Genomic DNA, 20578 nt, shown 5'->3' with positions numbered 1-20578 from the left:
AAGAGAGTGAGAACCAATCAGTAGCAATCCAGCCATCCATGTCACATATATGCCTGTGGACGTGGCAGTCCGAACCCCCTTCTTATTTACTGTGCAGTTAAACCGCATAGACTTCTGGGCATCACACTGATGCCTTTTCTTTAATCTGGACTGCCTTTACAGCAGTCAGATAGTAGATACGTTCTAAAAAAAAATAAAAATAAAAAAAAAACAGAACTCGACGAGACATCTTGATTGAGGTTATGGGACAAGCATCATATAGTGTTACACACAAAATAAACAAACAAAATATTAATACATTTTTTTAATTCATGCCAAATGTCATTATACTTCCATCTTTTTCCTGGGAGGGCTGCAGTCCTGCAGTCTGATGGCATGAGCCACCCCTGGTCCTCTACTTTGTTTTTACAATAATAGGACTGAGTTTATTTATGCTGTGGCAGTAGGTGTTTGCCTGATCTATCTGAACTTGGAAATAAACAAAGAGACTCATAGTGTTGTCATTTTATTGACCAGAGGGCTCATTATTTATTTTTCTGTTTTTTTCTCTGCTACTATAAATTTTTCATGCTTGTATGGTTTAACAGTGCCCTGTATAGTAGCAAACACCTAGAAAGCAACTTTTCTCTGTTGAATGATCCATAAAACTGTAATTTGTAAAGTAGCAATATAGTGCAAATACCTTGCGCACCAGCAAGCTTAGAGTATCTAGTTGGACTTTGAGTGTCAATGCCTAGGGATTTAGTAAAATTCACTACTGTGTAAGTATTAAAGTTAGTAAAAAATGAAGAAAAGCAACAAAATACCAATAATCCCAAAAAGCGAAGAACACAGGTCCAAATAAATTAACCAAGGTCTTTATTCCTCCACACACTGGACACATGCTGAAGCAACACAAATAATCAACAATAAATCCAAATCCACATGAACGCTATTCTGCTACTGCGTTTTCGTATTTTCCACTCCACTTCATCAGATAAAATAATGCCTTCACCAAGCCATTTTTATATGTCTTTCATAAGTTGCACTAGATGTGTGGATAGGGTGTGTTTACTTCATGTAGCTGTTTTTTCCTTCCTGACATCTTGCAAATCCTTAAAATAAAGTAAATGAAACTGCGCGAGAGTAACAAAGCATGAGGCACCTCTGGGATGGCTACAAGCAAACCACCAGCTGTTATTCCTCTTACATGGGAAAATATTCAGAGAAACCTGTCAGCAACAAAAATACAGAAGACTTGGTGGTAACTCAGTCAAAAGAGTGCTAAAGTTAGTAGAATTCAGTCCTGTCTAGCTTAATCTGCCCCAATAAAGCACTCTTGTTAGTCTGCACAAACAATGCCTTAATAGCTTTTAATTCCAATACATCACCCCCTTGTAGCTCACCAGTGAAAGGACTGGGCATTAGAAATAAGCAAATTCTTAACTTCCTGTAGCCAGCTTTGTGGATATGGGCATCTTGAGACAGTGTAGCAATTGCCGTATGTTTACTGACAACCACTTAATCCTTATAGAATCAGGCGCAGTATGCGAGCGTTGTACTTACACAATGCTGTTGAAGACTAAACTTTCACATACAAGTCCAAAGCACACACATAAACCAATGTGTGCTCAGCCACTTAAAAGCAACCTTCCTAAACAGCAAAGATTACATAAATCACCTCCTGTCAAAGCTATACCTCAGCAAGCCCAAAGGCACTCAGAAAAAACACGACCTAATACCACACATGATGTAAATCTCAGTGGAGCCTCAAACATGAAGCCCCTATGGCAAAAAACACACTTTCCAAGACTCTCATCACAGAGGACTCCATTGTAAGATATACTAACACCCCTCGAACCAGGTTGCACAAGGAGAAGAGAACTGTTAGGTGCTTATCTGGAGCCAGGCTATGCCAAATAATGCATGTACTGAAGTCACTACACCACAGGCACCAGCATGATTCCATCATAGTCCATTAAGGTGCAAATGACCTGAGATGTTCCTATATGAAGACAGGCATTATGCAGCTTCCAGACTATGTGTCTGAAACTGGTATAAGCCTGGTACTGAGCAGCATATTACCATCAATGAGGATGATGCCACAATACGAGCAACAAATGATTGATTTTAACAACTGCCTGTCTTTCTGGTGTCATTCTAAGGGGATCCAGTTTAGTCAGCTTGAGAAGACATGGTTAACAGACCATGTTGCCTTTTAAAGGATGGTCTGCACCTTTGCCCCTCTAGGTTTGTGAATACTGGCTGAGGCTTTGTCCATCCTCATAGTGCCTTTGTTAGCCAATGCCAAAAATCAACTCAACAGAACCTCAAGGTGTTAGTGTTCAATGCTAGGAATCTAAATAATAATACAAAAACATAAATAAATAAAAAAAAAAATACATTACCTCCAAACCCTCCTCACACTTGAGAATATAGATAGCTGTGCAGTTACCAACATGTGATTTAAACTGACAGAGAGTACCCCTGGCAATGCAAGGTTTCAGTGCTTTGCACACTTTTACACCAATAGCTGAACAGACAAGGGCTAAAGGTGGATGTTTCTCAATAAACTTCAGTAAGAAGCATACCTCTAGTGTGGTTAAACAGGATGGTGTGCTGTAGTTCTTCCAATGTTGATCTCAATAGGCAAAATCTGGTATCATATCCTTTTCAGCTATAGTCACCCTCCATGTCCTAAGCAGCTCACAATGCATATTTGGACCTACTGGACACACTTACCATCCAACCTAACACCCTACCCATGGGATACATTAGTTTCCCCTCTATAGACTGGGAATCCTACACGGCCTCAAATCTGCAGAGGAAGAGATTCCTGGACTTCATAAATATGAACACCCTTGACCGAATAGTGAATATACTTAATAGAGACTCCAGCATACTGGACCTCATGCCCACAAATATGGGAGAACACTGCAGCCCCCCAGCCAATGTCTCATCCTTCCTGGTAAGTTCTGACCATAAAGCTATCTACTTTGAAATCAAAATCTACTCTGTAATCCCATTAAAATCAGTAACAGTTAGGAACTATTCCAAAGAAAACTACCAATTATTAAGTGATGGTTTGTCAAAATTCAGTGCCCCTCCAAATGCCAGGAACACACCAGCTTGTGCTGAATTGCTCTTAGAAACTCTGTACAACCATGTCAGTGGCTATATTGAGGCTATATTGAGGCTGCTGTATCTACATGTAGTAAGCCCAGAACTAGCCCCAGAAACTGCCCTGGTGGTGTCCCAAATTAAACATGGTATGCAACAAAAGGAAAAAAATATATGATAAAAATCAGGAAGGGTAATTCCCAAAAAGATAAAAAACTCAAAGGATATAGGCAACTAAGAGGGATAATTAGGTCAAGGAAAGTGAACTTTAATGTTAAGATATCTTCTCAGGTGAAAGATATAGCTATGTCAGAAAACTTAAAGGCAGCACACAGCAATGTGCTGAACTGGTGGTTAATGGTGCCCCATTCACCAAGCCTGGTTATATAGAAAACCTGTTAGCGGACAAATTCAGTTCCATCATTACTCTATTTCACCTCGACCATACCCCTAATAATATGCTCAAACATAACCCCTCAGACTATAACAAGGGAGCGGGTAATGGCTGCACTCACTAAACCCAAGAACGCAGCCTCATTGGACCCAAATAACACCCCAGGATGCCTCCTGAACAGTCTAAATTATGACTTATCAGGACCCCTGGAGTCATTATTTAACTATAGTCTTAAAACAGGCATTGTGCCTCATGAATGGAGGACTGCAATGGTCATCCTTTGCTTTATAAGGGAGAACCTTCAACAGATCCTGGAAACTACAGAGCCATTAGTTTGACTAGTCTTATTTGCAAAATCATGTGAAGACTTATCTTAGAAATTATCAACAAGGGCATAGGAAACCTCTAGACACTGAATTCATCCCACTTTGGCTTTGTCAAAGGAAAGTCATGTTTACTGTATCTGGTATACTTTTTGGAAAAGGTCACTAAGGCAATGGATGAGGGTAAAACTGTGGATACTGCCTACCTAGACCTGGCTAAGGCATTTGATACAATACTCCACTCAGGCATTGTCAACAAACTTACAGAACTAGGTATAAGCTTTACAATACTCTAGATAGCTAGCTGCTTCACTGATAGGACACACAAGGTTAGAATCAGTGAGGCCACCTCTACAAAGAGGCTGACCACCAATGGAGTCTCCCAGGGTTCTGGACTAGGCCCATTCCTGTTTGGCATCTACTTCTTAGATGTCAAAGACAAAGTCACAGGCTTCTTGCTAACTAAGTTCACAGATAACTGGAAATTAGGAGCAGTCATTGAATTGCCCCAAGATGAGGACACTATTCAGGAAGGTCTAGTACAGACAAAGCTTGATGGCAAAGCCATGGCTTAAAATTCAGTATCAATAAATACATTATAGTACCTATTAGGAAGTGTGCCACCCTGGGTAACTACATCATCAACAAATCACCCCTGAAAGTTGATTCACTAGTAAGGAATCTGAGAACTCATGCACATAGTAAACTAGCCTTTGATCAACATGTGATCAAGGTAGTAACAAAATCCTTCTATGTTGCTTAGTTTAAGGCATGGGATTTAGATCCAGAGAGGTCACTAGACCATTGTGCTCAGCCCTCATCAAACCACCACAGAGTATAATGCCCCCTTCAGTATGTACCTTAACAGACACATGCAGACTCTAGAACGTAAACAAAGGTTCCTTACAAAAATAATACAAGGAGCAAACACAATGGCCTACACTGATCAGCTGAAAGCCCTGTCTCTTTACTTGATATCATACATACTTCTGAGAAGTGATCTTTGCCTTGCATACAAGGCATCACTGGACTCTGTTTTAATGAATCTTTTGCACATCAGCAAAACAAGCACCAACAAAAATACTAGATTTTAAAAACCTAATTTTTTCTTGCAACATAAATAAGACATGTTAAACAGACATATATGTTTCTCAGAGAATTCCCTTTCTCTGGAATAGACTCCCCATCCATGTGAAGCAGAGTTCTTCCTTATCCATATTTAAGTGCAACTTGGACCAATGGATCTGTAATCAGAAATAGATCCCTTGTCTGGCTCCTGTGTCTCTGACAGACAGATGTAGTCAGTAAATGTAAATCAAATTTGTGTGTCACATTTGGGTTGCACAGCTGGGCTTTTAAGGGCCCTAGTTGTTGTTATCCTAGTATACACAAAGAAACTATGGACCTATAAAATGTGTGTTAGACTGAGCAGCTATTTTGGAGGGATTGTTATTTGGGACAATATTCAGAGTGGTGGATGTTTCAGAACATAGTATACTATTAACAGAAGACCAGAATTTTTTAGTGATGGAAGATGGATTTAGTAAGGGCTTAATGAAGTACATTTTCTAGTCTGCAATAATCTGTCTTTCAGTATGGTTACACAGTTCTTTAAAGTGTTGTATGTTTTGGGGAGATCTGTATTCTAACCATGTTTTTCAAACCCTATGTCTTTCATACATTTGGTGCCTGCCATGAGTAGATACCCAAGGAGTATGGTTATTCTTTACTTGTTTAGTTCTATTTTGTCCAGACTTTTGAGGGTTTTCAGGAAAAGTGATTTAAATTTGTGTTCATCTTTGTTGAGTGGAATATTTTTTGGGATAGACCAGTTAAAGATCTTAGAATTTTCTTAAATGTATCAGGGTAAAATTAGTGAGGTTATGAATAGTTCTAAGTAGGTGTTGTTTGACATGATGGGTACCAAGTCTGTTTGCATATACAGGGAGGTTATCACTGAATATATCAGATATGGTGCCACTGGAGATACACTTACTGGAATTGGGCACTAATATCCAGTCAATAATTGAGCTACTGTTTTTGTGACTGTTGTAATGTGTGGAGGTGGAAATGAGTTGAGTCAATCCAAATAGGTTTATGCTAGCTGAAGGATATTTTATGGAGATAATCTCCCAATCAAAATTACTTGGGGGAATACAGAGAACTATAATGCATAGTTGCTTATGGTTATTTAGTTTAAGATGGGAGAGGAGATGATCCTCATTGTGGAATTTGTGAATACGTTTATAGCACAGTAGACTTTCAAGATAATCAGAGTATAGTAAAGCTACTCCTCCACCTTATTTTTTGTTATATAAACCCTGATGATATTATAATAAGGGAGTGATATTTAAGAGTCAAGTACATGGGGGTTTTAGCCATGTTTCAGTTTTGGCAGGAATATCTGATATATTTTGGGTCAAAGATCCAAGCATGGATTTCTGAAATTTTACTATAGATGCTATGAGTATTTAAGGAAGTGAATTTATGTGAGTTTCAGATTGTGGGTTGGGTTTTGATGGTTTTGGTGATGGTGGTGTGGTCCCTGATTTGGAGGGAAATGTATGGGCTAAGTAGGAAGGGGGTGGTTTTAGATGAGAACTGGGGAGTCAGGATGGAAGGAGAGTCTGGGGGTGGGATGAATATCCCCAAAAAGTGTTAAGAGAGAGAAAATGGATATGTCTGATAAGTTTTTTTTTTGGTTTAACTTTAGCATTTAATTTTATTTTGCTTTGTTGGGTGTGAAGGTTTAGTAATTTGAATTTGAAGTAAAGATTGGGTGAGTGTTTGTATATACTGGAAGAGAATAATGATGAAATGGGCTGAAATGAATGATTAGAGATGGAGCACATAGTGGGACAAATGTGTACAAGATGGTATAAGTTGTGATCGCTGTGGCTAGTTAGTGAGTATAGGACAGGAAAGAAAGCTAAAGTGCTTAAATGCAGGCTGATTGTTGTGTGTTTATTCATGTGCCCAAGTTATGTCTATACTACTATATATGCGTTTAAGAGGAGTTGGAAGTAGGTGAAGATCTGGGTGGAGAATATGTGCTATAAATGTAATGGCATGAGGGTTGGGTGGAGAATTTGGAGTGGGAAGGGATCATAGAGGGAAACAGCTCCAACACCAGCTTAAGGAATCTTTATCTGTTATACTATCAGTGGAACAAATGTATGTAATAGAAATAGTCTAACACATGCTTTGGGAGTACAAGGGTTATGTTATGCCAGACTGCAGTTATAGTAGAGCTCTTTAGAAGGAGTAAAGTACTGGTACTGTGGTGGAGGTGCTGCGGTAGCGTTGTCACCTCACAGTAAGATGTTGTCCTGTTCGATTCTCAGCTAGAGCGTCTTCTATGTGGAGACATGCGTGAATGGGCGTACCTTCATTGAAGGTTATGTGTCAGAGCTGGCAACTCGGCACATAAAAATCTACTGCCAATCATTAGCAGACTGGAGTTCCGCTGTGGCGACCACTAACCGGGAAAAGCAGAAAGACACAACAAAAAAGTACTGCAAAATACTATGAACATGCAGGTGAGTTTGCCTCAGACAGTTACAGTTTAGCAGCAAATGAGTGCAGGAAAGTTTGCAGAGGAGTGGAATAAAGTATATTCGGCTGAAAGAGCAAAAGCAATAACCAATTACCTGAAGGAGAAAAAGGCCAGCCAGTTATACAATAATTATTGTTTAAGCTTGTAAGCATGGGTTCTGTGGTAGACCACTGTCCTCCCACTACTATTTTTAGTTAACAGACAATAATAAGTAAAACAGCAATCCACTATAAGGCTTAAGTGAATAACACAGTGGCCCTAGACAACAGCACAATGGTACACTCCGAGTTTCCTGCTGAAATGTTCTTCTGCTAAGAACTCAGTATGTATGAGCAGTAGCCAAGCTTCGTTTTTTTTTTTATTTTTCTGTTAGTAGAAAGGAAGGTAGGTGTTTGCTGGAAGAGACATAAAAGATGGTAAGATGCAGCATAACAACCATTTCTGTAGTCTATACATAAGCATTTGCATTCTGATCCTTAGCAATGATTTTATGATGACATGCTTATAGGCATTTGACTATTATATGCAACATATGCAATCTGTTAGGCTCACTATGTGCAATAGCCAATAGTACTAGCACTGAGTCAGTTTGCACTGTGATATACAGTACTATTGCTATAGCAAAGCTATACAGTACATAACACAGGGTAAAGCATTATGATGCAAACAAGTATTAATCCAGTAATATAGTTTTGTGGGTAGCCACTTGGCTTTTTCTAGGGTGATACAGTGATGATCACAAAAAAGTGAGTTTGTAATGAATTGGCATATGGTGTTAAAGATAGTTTGGAGTGTGGCAATAAGAAGCAAAAATTAGGAGTAATTTTCAAGTTGAAAAAGTGGAACTTTGCAATGGTTGCTCTGGCTGTTTGGGATGGAAAAGGAGAAATTGTTTTGGCGAAAAAGAGGAGAGAGTTTATTTTGGCTCTCATTTTGTCTATGTGGAAATGGAAGTTTAGCAAGCCATATCCCAGGTATTTGAAGGTGGAGGTTATCTCTATGGCATGGTTGTGTGGGTCAAAGATAATTAAAGAGTCTGGACCTTGTTGAATTTTCTGTGGAGTTCCAAAAAAGCATAGTTTTGGTCTCAGTGGACTTGAGAAGTAGTTTATGATTTGTGGGCTGAGAAGTAGTTTAGTGTTTATGAGTCATCTGTGAAGCTCACGTTAAGTTTGACTAGAGTTGGGACTGAATGTTGGTATGAGAGTGACCTGTTCAGTAAATGATCATGTCATCAGTACAGAGGATAAGTGAGAGATGGGGGAGGTCACATGGATTTTTTTTAATGAATATGGAGAAGAGAAGGGGGGAGGAGAATGGATCCTTATGGTACATCTTTGGTAATAGGTACAGATTCTGATTGGGAGGATCCTATTGTAATGCTGAAGTGTGTCAATGAGGACATTTTTAATCCAGGGAGCAGCATCTGGACTGATACCAATTTCAGTTAATTTGTTTGGGAGAAGATAGCGGTCATTGAAGTCAAAGCCTCTGTCATGTTTATAAACAGGGCACCAGTAAGGAGGCCACTATCAAAGTTTAGCAGGATATCATCAGTTAGTGATCAAAGTGCTGTCATAGTAATTTGTTCAGACCAAAATCCATATTGTTTGGAGGAGAGAAGGTTCTACTGTGGGATATAGATAGAGAGTTCAGTGTAGACTATCTTTTCAAGAAGTTTGCCCAGAATGGGGAGGATGGATATTGGACAGAAGTCAAAGGTATCTTTTAGTTTGGTTTGCTTTGCTTTGGGGAGGGTTTAATTAGAGCAGTTTTCCAAATCTGTGGCATGATGTTTTGTGTGAGACATAGATTATATATGTGGGTGATAGGAAGGCATAGATGTTCTCTGCAGTCATATGTGAACCAAGAATTTATGTTGTCAGACCCAGGAAGGCTGTCAGTGGAAACATTTTCACGAAGAATAGAGACTTGTCTTAGACATATACATTTGAAGTGGAAGAGAGGAATGAATGGTTGTGGGAAGAGTTTGTTTTGCTGTTGGAGTAGAAAGTTGGTTAGACTTACAAATACTGCATTAGGGTCATGTACAGAGAGTATATGGTTCCACTTCTGAACTGTGAGAAAGGTTCCGAGTTTGTCTATATTTGTGCTTCTTTAATTTCCGAAGTCTTTTAATATTGGTGCTAATTTTATATGATGGTTGATAATTGTAAAGGTGAATGGGCAGTGGTCACTTAGTGATGGCAGCAGAATGTTTACGCTGAAGAAGGAATTCATTATGTATGCAATAATCAGGTAAATTCTGGAGTGTTTTGAGGACCTGAGTTTAGGTCCTGTTGTTTCCTTTATGAGTTAAAGGAGTCCTATGTCGCTAGGAAAGTGAAGCGGGCAAAGATAATTTAGACTGAACTCACCTAGAATTATTATGTTATTTTGGTGCACTTAAGGATATTAGAGGTGAGTGATGTGAATTTATTAAAGGAAGCAGGGGGTAGTAGATATGCTGTAGTGATTTGTAGTGGTTTGTCTTTGTGAGTTGGAAATTTTAGGCAAATCCAGTTTGAACTGGAGTCAGAGGAGGAGCTTCCTTGGGCAATGACTTTTGGGTTAGGTTATTTTGTACAAAATTAGAGAGCCTCCACCTGATCACCTGCCTGTTATAGTGTCACTGACATACTTTTAGGAGATTAGTAAGTGTTGGAAGTTGGGGGAGTCTTTTTTAACCTAGGATCCGGTGCCTTCTAGAATGTCTGGATTGTGCTGGAAAATAAAAACAGTTTTGTGGTCCAGCTTGTTTCGGATGTTACATGTACTGAGGAGGACACAGACCGATATGGGAATGGAGTAGCTCTGATGTTGAGGAAAGAGAGTTGTTGGGCTTGGGTTGGGTTCAATGTTATTAAGAAGGAGTATAAAGATTATGAAGGATAGTTTGAATATTTGGAGGTTTTAGTCAGAGTGAAAAATGTTTATGAGTCTTAGTAATAATATAAAAGAGTGACCCCGACAGTCATGAGCTGGAGAATAGGTTTGGTCTGATTATTTGGGGGTTGTGGTGGTGGTTTGTTGGTGAGGATGTTATGGAAATAGGAGTAATACATAATGCTATGATAATTGCTGTGTTTTATAAAGATGCTTATTACTGGTAGCAGGCAGTGAGGCAGATGAAGGGGAAAGCAAATGGAAGTATAACAGGGTAAGGTGTGGAAAGATGAACATATTACTGAATGGAAGTATGTCGTGCTTGCACAGGAAGTTGTAAGTGGGAGGTAAGACTTCCAGTATTACTATAGTACTGACTATGAGGGTAGTGAGGTAAGATAGCTATGTGGTTTTATGCCAGTGTCTTTATAGGAGCGAGCCTTGAGGCTGTGAGTGGGTAGAGATCAGAGGAAATATAGTAGGTGGTGTGGAAGTGGCTGGGGAATTGGAGATGTTAATCAGTCAAGGCTTGCATGTGGCAGCTATTTCGAAATGACAGGTACAAATGCATGAACTGTTCAGAAATGAGAGCTTGGAGAAAAGAGGCAATTCTAGTAATTGTATAACAGTAAAGCAGTGTGAAGTTCAACCGCTTTAATGGGATAGGCTCATCCTAAAAGGAATGTATGTATTGAAATTAAATTGTGTTGAAAGGAAGAGTCAAGCAAAAAGCAGCCATACAGATACCTCCTGCCTTAACATAGGCTCCAGAGATCTAAACCTTGTCATCATAATTAACAAAATATGCTGGAGGGTTAGGTTCCTGACCCAGAGACTCCCACAGTCTCTGGAATAGACTACCCATACATGTCAAGCAGAGCACCTCTTTGGCCCTCTTCAAAAGGAACTTTAACAAATGGATGGGAGATAGGAAATCCACCCTAGGGATCATGTCAGTCGCCCTGCTAGACAGGGGTCAGGGAAGTAAATATTGTGGGAAGAAATAGCCAGGGAATTGTTATGGCTAGGCTTGTATAGGCCCTAGGGCCGATAGCCAGGAACCAACCTATGAACCTATAGTTATGAAAAATAAAACAAAAATTTAGAAGTGTAAGACACTAAGCACAACTGGCAGGATAAGTGGGAAGTACATCTTAAGAAATTCTGTTTTTTGCTTGTTTTTCTTTGCTAAGGTGCCTGGGTGAAGTGTCCTGGTAGAATCCACTGCAAAGCTGATGTTGGTTTACATTGTGAGGACAGAGCCAGGTGGCTCGACAAGGAAGTGAAATACTGTAGCAGTAGGCAGGATGAAATGGCCATGGCTGACTTGTATAACTTACCAGTTAAAAGAAAACTTGTATAACTTATGAGTTAAAAGAAAAAAAAATTAAAGAAATGCCATGCTGGTCCGGTAGCACTAATGACAACATATCATCTAAAACTTAAAACAATTGTACAAAATCATATGGGACCTCCAACTACTGTTTAGGGAGTTTGACAAGTCGAAAGACATTTTTCAAGCACTCCCACTGCTGTCATTTAAACAACCTCCAAATTTAAAGAATCTTCTTCTCAGAAGCACAGTTAGACCACAACAGAACTTAGTCGAGAATGGCACAAAATCCTGCAACCATCCAAGATGCAAAACATGTCACATGACTTGTATAGCTTCCAACATCATTTCACAGAACAGATGTTTCTAAGTATTATGTTCATGTACACGCACTTCCAAAAATGTGGCTTATCTAATCAAATACAGGAAACGTCCAGACAGGTTACATAGGAGAGACGGGCCAGTTACTTAGAACTAGGATGAATGCCCATAAACACACAGTTACAAATAAAATAATTGACAAGCCAGTATCAGCACACTTTTTCCACTCTGATTATTCTGTAACAGATGTGGCAGTTAGAGTTTTTAAAGGATATTTCCTCATTCCTTTGAAAAGAAGAGCACCGGGGATTAAGTTAATTCAGTTGTTCAGTCTGACAGGCAGTATGAACCTGGATATTGATTTTATGGGACGTATAATACTTGACTTTCCTTTTGAGCTACTAACAATGGACATAAATAAGGTATGCAGAACAGCAACAAATCTCTTTTTTCCCTTTGGGCAATGAATGATTTGATGAATTGATTTTTTTTTCAGAGTGTTAACATTAACTGTTGAGATTACTGGGGTCTGTGTTTCAGCACCTGTATTTTATTCGCAACAAGAGAATAGCTATTTTCACATAATCTAGTATTCTGGTCAGGTTCCTAGTAACCATAAACTTAAAAGTCAGGTAAGGCCAAAATGTTCAGACAACTTTAAATTGCAACAAAACTTGATCCATTTCTGCTGTTCTTTGGAATCTTATACTATGCAACAACACCAGTTTCTTTTTTTCTCTGTCTTTATTTTTTCTCCTTCTTTCTCTCTTTCTCTCAGTTAGCTAATAACAGCCTGTTTAGTGTATTAACTGCATACAATATCTATATATTCTAACCCTTTATCTTATTCCCTTGGTAGTCCCCACCTTTCTCATAATTGTGAACTGTACATTATTGCTAATTCATATTTTCTGTTGACCAAAATCTCTGTCTCACAAATATTGCTCGTTTACATAGACTAACAATTTACAGACTATATCTTTTTGTTTTCCTTTTCTGGATTTAATTAGTCTCCCTACACATCTCTTGTTTTGAGATGTATTATCTCATTATGTCAGAGCAGTCTTTCTGAGTGTTATCTTCTCTGCTCAGTGATCACTAACTCTAATGTAACATGCCAGAGTTTGATTTTATAGCATGTCTTCCCCCTGTTGTACACTTTCAATCTCTCTCTCTCTCTCTCTCTATCTTAAACACACACACACACACACACACACACACACACACACACACACACACACACACACACACACACACACACACACACACACACACACACACACACGTCTGTTTCTGATGTGTAGCATGAGCACCATGTTTTCCATCCGAACATTTTTAAATACTTTTTTAGCCAAATGAAAACAAATGATATGTTTCCCTTTCTAGGCACAAGTGGATATTTAAGCACAGTATTTAACATCAGTAATTTAATACCTCCTGACGAAGGGCTCATACCAGCTCAAAAGCTTGAGTAACTGCAAACCCTATGTTGGCCCAATAAAAGGTATTGCATTGCATCTGTGTTCCTGTGTCATAGGTTCATAGGTAGGTACTAGGCTATCTGCCCGAGGGCATTTATAAGCCTAGCCAGAGTGTGTCAGCTTTCGCCGCCCCATTGATTAATTAACTGAGCCTCTGTCAAGAAGAGCCAATGAAGTGATCCCAGGGGTGTATTTTCTGTTACCCATCCACTCGTCAAGGTTTCTCTTGAAGAGTGTTAGTGAGGGGCTCTGCCTAATGTAGTTAGGAATTTTGTTCCAAAGCATGGGGAGTCTCTGTGAAAGGAATCTATCCCTCCAGCATGTTCTATTTATTGTTGTGGCGAGGTTTAGCTCACTAGAGCGAGTGGCTCGCAGTGACTTGGATTTCTTTAGGTGGAGCATGTCCATCAATTCTGAGTTGGACATGGCTTTGTAAGTCATGCAGACATCACCTCTGAGTAAGCGATATGCCACTGAGTACAGCTGGAGTTTTTCCAGTCGGGCTGCATAGGGCATATGTTTGAGACAAGTAATCCTCTTGGTAAGGTACTTTTGTGGTCTTTCCAGCTGTTGGAAGTGTCTTGTGAGGTACATCCCAAACGGGGCATCATACTCTATGATGGGTCTGATGAGTGACGAGTAGAAGGGCACTATAACCTCTTTATTTCTAGATACGAACCCTTTAGTAATTAGATGGGCTACATAGAAGGATTTCCTAACTACTTTGGCAATATGTTTGTCAAAGGAGAGATTACTATCTACCTGGGTCCCCAGATCTCTATTACCTCTTCTGTATTAAGGGGGCTGCCACCTATGTGGTAATTCATGGGTGTTTTGTTTTTCCCATATGGGATGACTATGCATTTTTTGGCATTTAGCCTGAGACCATGACTTTGACACCAGGTGTCCGTCTCAGTAAGGCCCTTTTGGAGAAAGTCTGTGTCAGCCCGTGAGTCAATTATGGCTCCCAGTTTGCAGTCATTGACAAACTTGGTTAGCCATAGTCCTCCTGTGTTTGCCTGTACTTCTGAGAAGTATATGGCAAACACTAGGGTTCCCAGGACCGAGCCTTGTGTGACACCACTTGTGACTGGTTTAGAGTTGGACCTAGAGCCCGCTATTCTTACTGTGTGAGTTCTGTCTGTAAGCCAACCCATCTCATGACATAGGGGTTTATGTTCAGGCTGGTGAGATTTTCTATAATTCCCGAGTGGGGAATGGTGTCAAAAGCCTTGGTGAGGTCAAGGTAGGCTGTGTGAACTATCTTTCCCTCATCTATGGCCTTGGTGACTGTCTCGAAGAAGTCAACCAGGTTTAGTAGGCATGATCTGCCCTTAACAAAGCTGAACTGGGTTGGGTCAAGTGTTTGAAGGTTCCCAATGTCTTTGTTAATGAGATCCATGATGATGCACTCCATAGCCTTGCAGACCAGGCTAGTCAGGCTTATGGGGCGATAGTTACCAGGGTCAGTTGTGGCCCCTCCTTTGTGGAGTGGAATAACCATTGCTATGTGCCACTCTATGAGCACGTAGCCTGTGGAGAGGCTGAGGTTGAACAGTGTGTTTAGGTGGGGGGTTAGTTTGTTCTGTAGTTTTTGCAAGACGTAGCCTGGGACACCATTTGGCCCCATTGACGCTGTGCTTTTGGCTTTTGAAAGGGCTGTTTTCACCTGTGCATCTGTGATTTCCAGGACAATACACTTTTCCGAAAGAACATGTAAAGAAGTGTAATGTGTTGGAAACAGCAAAACATTCCCAATAATTTATTAAAGGGTGTAGTGTGAGCAGTGCAGCTCATGGTAAAATGCACTACTGCCACAGCATAGTGATTTGCAATTCGGAGACATGTTAGGCACTATCTTTGAATTGCATTTACTGACTTGATGTGCAGATCATTGCTGATTGGCATGCTGTAGTAGTTAATTGCTGCTGGTGTAGATATTGGCATCTCCCCTTAATCACTTTCCCCCACACACATTCACACACCAGGGTCTCTCTATCTGTTTCTGACTTGTCTGTCCTCCTCATCTAATGCTTCTCCTCACCCTCCAATCCCCATACTAGATGAAGAGCTCTTAAGGTGCATAGGTTTAGAGTACTCCCTGTTGGCTTGTGTTTCTCCCCATAACAGTTTCCTGATGGTTGTTGTCCCCCCACCCCAATACCCCTACTGTAAGAAGTGCCATTAAGGCACAAGTGCAGTGTTCCTGGTGTCTAATGTATTCCATCAAAAAAAACACATATTCTTCTCTCAGAGCTAAAACTTTTTAATGAATGAAGCTCTCAACTCCTTCATCATCATATCATGCCTTTATTGTTGTACATTATATAGAAATTAAAAAAAAATCACATGACCAAACCAACCACTAAAAATTCATTATGGAAGACATAATAATCAACGTAGCAATTTCTCAATGACAGTTAAATTTTTAATGAAGCTATTAATATCTCATCATCAGATACATGTTAAAACCATTATCACAATTTATATAGAGGAAAATTATCTAAATCACATGACCAAACCAGGTTTTATACTAGTAGCATTATTTAAACCAGGGTGGTGTCTGCTTGTAATCTGACTATCCAGACTAATGCTTTATATAAACATATATTATTTGTGACCCCTCATACCCACTTAAATTCAGATGTATAGACATCTGAATTTAAATCTATGAGGGGTGAAATTCTAGTATATGTTTATATAAAGGAATTAGAGTGAATAGTCAGATTACAAGCTCTATAATTTTTAGTGGTTGGTTTAAATAATGCTGCTAGTATAAAACCTGTGTTAGTAAAGCGACAATTAGATAATTTGTAATAAATTGTGATAATGGTTTTAATATTTTTCTTGATGAGATATTAATAACTTAGGTTTTAGAGAACTGTCATTTTTTTGACTGTATATTGCTCTATCTTCATATTTCACCGTCTAATGTATTCCCCCATCTGTGATACATATACTGAAGTCATTGCCAATATACCACTAAAGTAATCCCCTAGTGTCTAATGGCTCCCCCAACCGCTAAAGTGCTATACTGTGGTCATGTAGGCATGTATGGTACCTGTCAAGTTACTAAGACTGCTTATGAAAGTCAGCTGAGTGAGAGAGATCACTCTGTTTAGCATTTGTGGTGCATTCTGAAAGGAATATGTCTGCCCATCTGCTCAAGATGTTTATTATCCCGGAATTAGCCTGGTATAATAAAAGTGCACTGTTCTCTGTAGCATATCTACTTTGTTTTTTGTTAGTGAGATTGCACTAATCAAGCTCAATATATGTTATTACTGTGAGTTAGAGCTTTGCTGCGCTTCAGTGGATATGGGCTTGGGAATTTGGATTGCATCTACAACAAAGTCAAGCCAGAAATGGTGCAAGTTGTGTTGGCACTAATCTAACTTGTGTTCTTTAAAAAATGTAAGTGTAAAGATTTCAATTTGACAAAAGATGAGTGGCATACCTCCCAACTGTCCCAAATTACTCAGGTTTTACCAAGTTTTGGGGTCCAAATAATGGGGTGCCATGATTTCCAAGTGGCACCCCTTCATTTCCAATTTTTTTCTTTGTGTTTTTATTTTTCCCACTTTGTTTTTTATTTTTCATGCTTTCTGAGCTGACATCATCGCTCCTTCAGGGCTACTAGCCTGTCGGAATTTAACACACGCACATATTTCCGTCTCTAGTTTGAATGTTTTGTGAGTGGGAACGGCAAGGAGTTATTTAAAAGGCTCGTGGAAAGGATATGTATTATCGCTATGATGATTTTATTAGAAAGCTCACTGGTTTATTTAGAAGGTAAGGAATCTAGCTGTGTAATGCTCTGGCTGAAACGATGACAATGCCGCATTTTTCTTTAAAAAAATCTGTTAAAAAGTCAGAGAATTGTACAAAGCAAGGTCAGACAAAAGCTTGCCAAGTTAGTCATCTAGAGCTGTTCAGTTACGCAGGACAGTGGACAGATCATACAAATCTGCTATAGCTTAATAACACTAGTACATGTATGGTGTCCCAGATATTGAAACTCTGTTTTAGTCAAACAGGATTTGTTTTGGGTAAGCTTTAGACCTACAGCAGCGGGTTGTATTTCAGTACAGTTGGAGCGACTGTATGAGATATTTGTTATAGACTGTAATCTAACCCGGAATGCGACATTGGTAGTGGAGTGACATAATTGACAAGGGACTTCTAAGTGGTTGGTGATAACTTAGTCACTAGGATCCTTGGAATCCTCTGAGTCTTATGGGACAGATTTGTAAAATGAGAAAACGTGTTGTTTACCAGGCGAGATGCACTGACTGTGCACTTTATGTAATTTGCACTTGCTGGGAAGATGTTGTTGACTTGCACTGATTTTGAGATGGCGAAACATGAGTAAGGTGTATATTTTCAGGAAAGTGTAGATGATATGCATTCTCACTGTAGAAGCAACGTTGCATGTTGCAGGGTTTTATGTTTATAAAGCATACTGCCTTTAGGTGACACAACCACCAAGTCTGTGCTTTGCTTATATCACACTTTTTTTCCTCTGTGAGTTCAGGTGCCAGGTAATATTAATGTTTAATGTGAACATTATGAAAGTTTATAACAAAGTCGCATTGTGTATTTTTGCATTTCTTCCATCTGTATGTCATATGTCAAGGTGAAGCTTGCAAAGCTCTTAAGTTTGTCTTGAGAAGCCATTAATTGTATTCTGTTGTTAGGGGGGTGCATTCTATTCTATTAAGCCTTGCAAAATGGTCCAGCTTTCAGTTTTTTAAAACCCTTTTGCATGTGATGTGATAACCTTTAAAAACATTTGAATCATAGTTTTTGTGTGTAAAAGATGCTGATCTTGCATGTAAAAATGAAACGTGGGTTATTTTCTGCTGACATAACATCTTTCATCACAAGATGACCTAATGAAACATATTTGCCAATAACAGAGTGGTAGTTTTGCATGACGGTCTCTGCAGAACTCCCACCACTGCACTTTCAGACTCAAGTAGTTTTCCTTCACAAATATTGCAGCCTGCCTTCAACTGTCACTTACTTTCTTTATCCATCATACCCCACCATCTTCTCTTGCAGGTTTCTTCACCATTTACAAGCTTGCATGCACCCTTTTCTTTCAGCATATTTTCTACATCATTGAAAGCTAATCTAGTGACAGAACATTTTCCACTTTGCTTCCATTTTTATGGCATTCTGTGTCTGCCTAAGTAAGATGCATTGACTCCACCACTGAAGTTAAAAAAAAAGTGAAATGCCTCATGTATGCAGTGTATGCCATTGTGAATACTGAAAACCATCTCTGATCTAAATGTAATGGGCCAATGATTTGAAAACAGCCCAAAGGTAATCTTTATCCACCACTGGCCAAATGTATTTTCTTTGATTGTGGTGTGGGTTTCAATGTTGTTTCAATGAATGTGAGTTTCAAGGGCAGAGAAGTTTTAATGCCAAGTCTATTTTCATTGTGAGACAGTGTTGCTTTGTTTAGCAGATGTCTATTGGTGTTTGTGCATTGGGCTGTAAAATGTAAAAATAAAATCCAAATCATTGTATTACTACAGCAGTATGCACACATTAGTGTTTATGGTAAATGGGGTGAAATAGCCAGGTAATGGGACATTAGAATGGCTGCAGGGGGACTCTGGTGCCGTATTTTGGTTGTCTGTTCTTCAGTTTGCATTTGAAAGTTGGCATCCCACAATTCCACCGGAGTGGGCGGGGTTACATAATTATGTATGCAAATTGTATGTTAATCAGCTTACAAATTTGTACCTATTTTTCACGGGCCTTGTCCAGATTTTTTATGTTTCCAGATTGAGAGGTATGATGAGTGGTGTGAATTGAAAAATATACGTAAAAATGTGGGTGAATATATCTTTAAAGAGGCTGACAAAGGGGGAAATTGGGTCATTATGGCTAAAGGGGGATACAATGAAATGGATTTTGAATTGTTGAATGTTGGTAAAAGTTATGTAAAATGATCCTATAACCCTCTGTCTCATAGGCTCATATTTAAGTACTAGGCTATCTGCCTGAGGGCATCTATAGGCCTAGCCAGAATGTGTTGGCTTTCGCCACCCCCTTAGATTAGTTCCCTGTGCTTCAGTCCAGCAGAGACATTAGTTCCCTTTGCCTCTGTCCAGCAGAGACATTGCAGTGATCCCCGGGGTAAATTTACTGTTTCCCATCCACTCGTCAAGGTTTCTCTTGAAGAGTGTTAGTGAGGGGCTCTGCCTAATGTAGATTGCAATCCTGTTCCAAAGCATGGGGAGTCTCTGGGACAGGAATCTATTCCTCCAGCACATCCTATTTATTGTTGTGGTGAGGTTTAGATCCCTAGAGTGTGTGGCCTTTGGGGATTTGTTTTTTTTAGGTGGAGCATGTCCATCAGTTCTGGGTTGGACATGGCCTTGTATGTCAGGCAGAGATCACCTCTGAGTAAGCGGTATGCAAATGAGTACAGCTGAAGATTCTTCAGTCGGGCTGCATAGGGCATATGTTTGAGGCCAGTAATCCTCTTGGTGAGGTACTTATGTGGTCTTTCCAACTGTTGCAAGTGTCGTGTAAGGTACATCCCAAATGGGGCATTGTACTCTTATGATGGGTCTGATGAGTGATGAGTAGAGGGGCACAATAACCTCTTTTGTTCTAGATGTGAACCCTTTTGTGATTAGGTGGGCCACATAGAAGGATTTTTTAACCACCTTGGCAATATGATTATCAAAGGAGAGATTACTATCTACTTGGGTCACCAGATCCATTATTACATTTTCTGTATTTAGCAGACTACCACGTTTGTGGTAGTTCATGGGGACTTTGTTTTTTCCAAAGGGTATAACTATGCACTTTTTGGCATTTAGCTTGAGGCCATTATTTTGACACCAGGTATCCGTCTCAGTGAGACCCTTCTGGAGGATGTCTTTATCAGCTGGAGAGTTAATTAGGGCCCCAAGTTTACAGTTATCTGTGAACTTGGTCAGCCATTGTCCTCCTGTGCTTGCTTGTACCTCTGAGAAGTATATACCGAACAGGAGGGGTCCCAGGACTGAGCCCTGGGGGACGCCACTTGTAACTGGTTTAGAGTCAGACCTAGAGACTGCAACTCTCACCGTGTGGGTTCTATTCATGAGCCAATTGTCAACCCATCTCATGATGTAGAGGTTTATGTTCAGGCTGGTGAGCTTGTCTATAATACCA

Source organism: Protopterus annectens, chromosome 2.part2 (assembly GCF_019279795.1).
Source record: "Protopterus annectens isolate FY-2018-M chromosome 2.part2, PAN1.0, whole genome shotgun sequence".
NCBI classification, from domain to species: domain Eukaryota; kingdom Metazoa; phylum Chordata; order Ceratodontiformes; family Protopteridae; genus Protopterus; species Protopterus annectens.
This window is presented reverse-complemented; position numbering follows the sequence as displayed.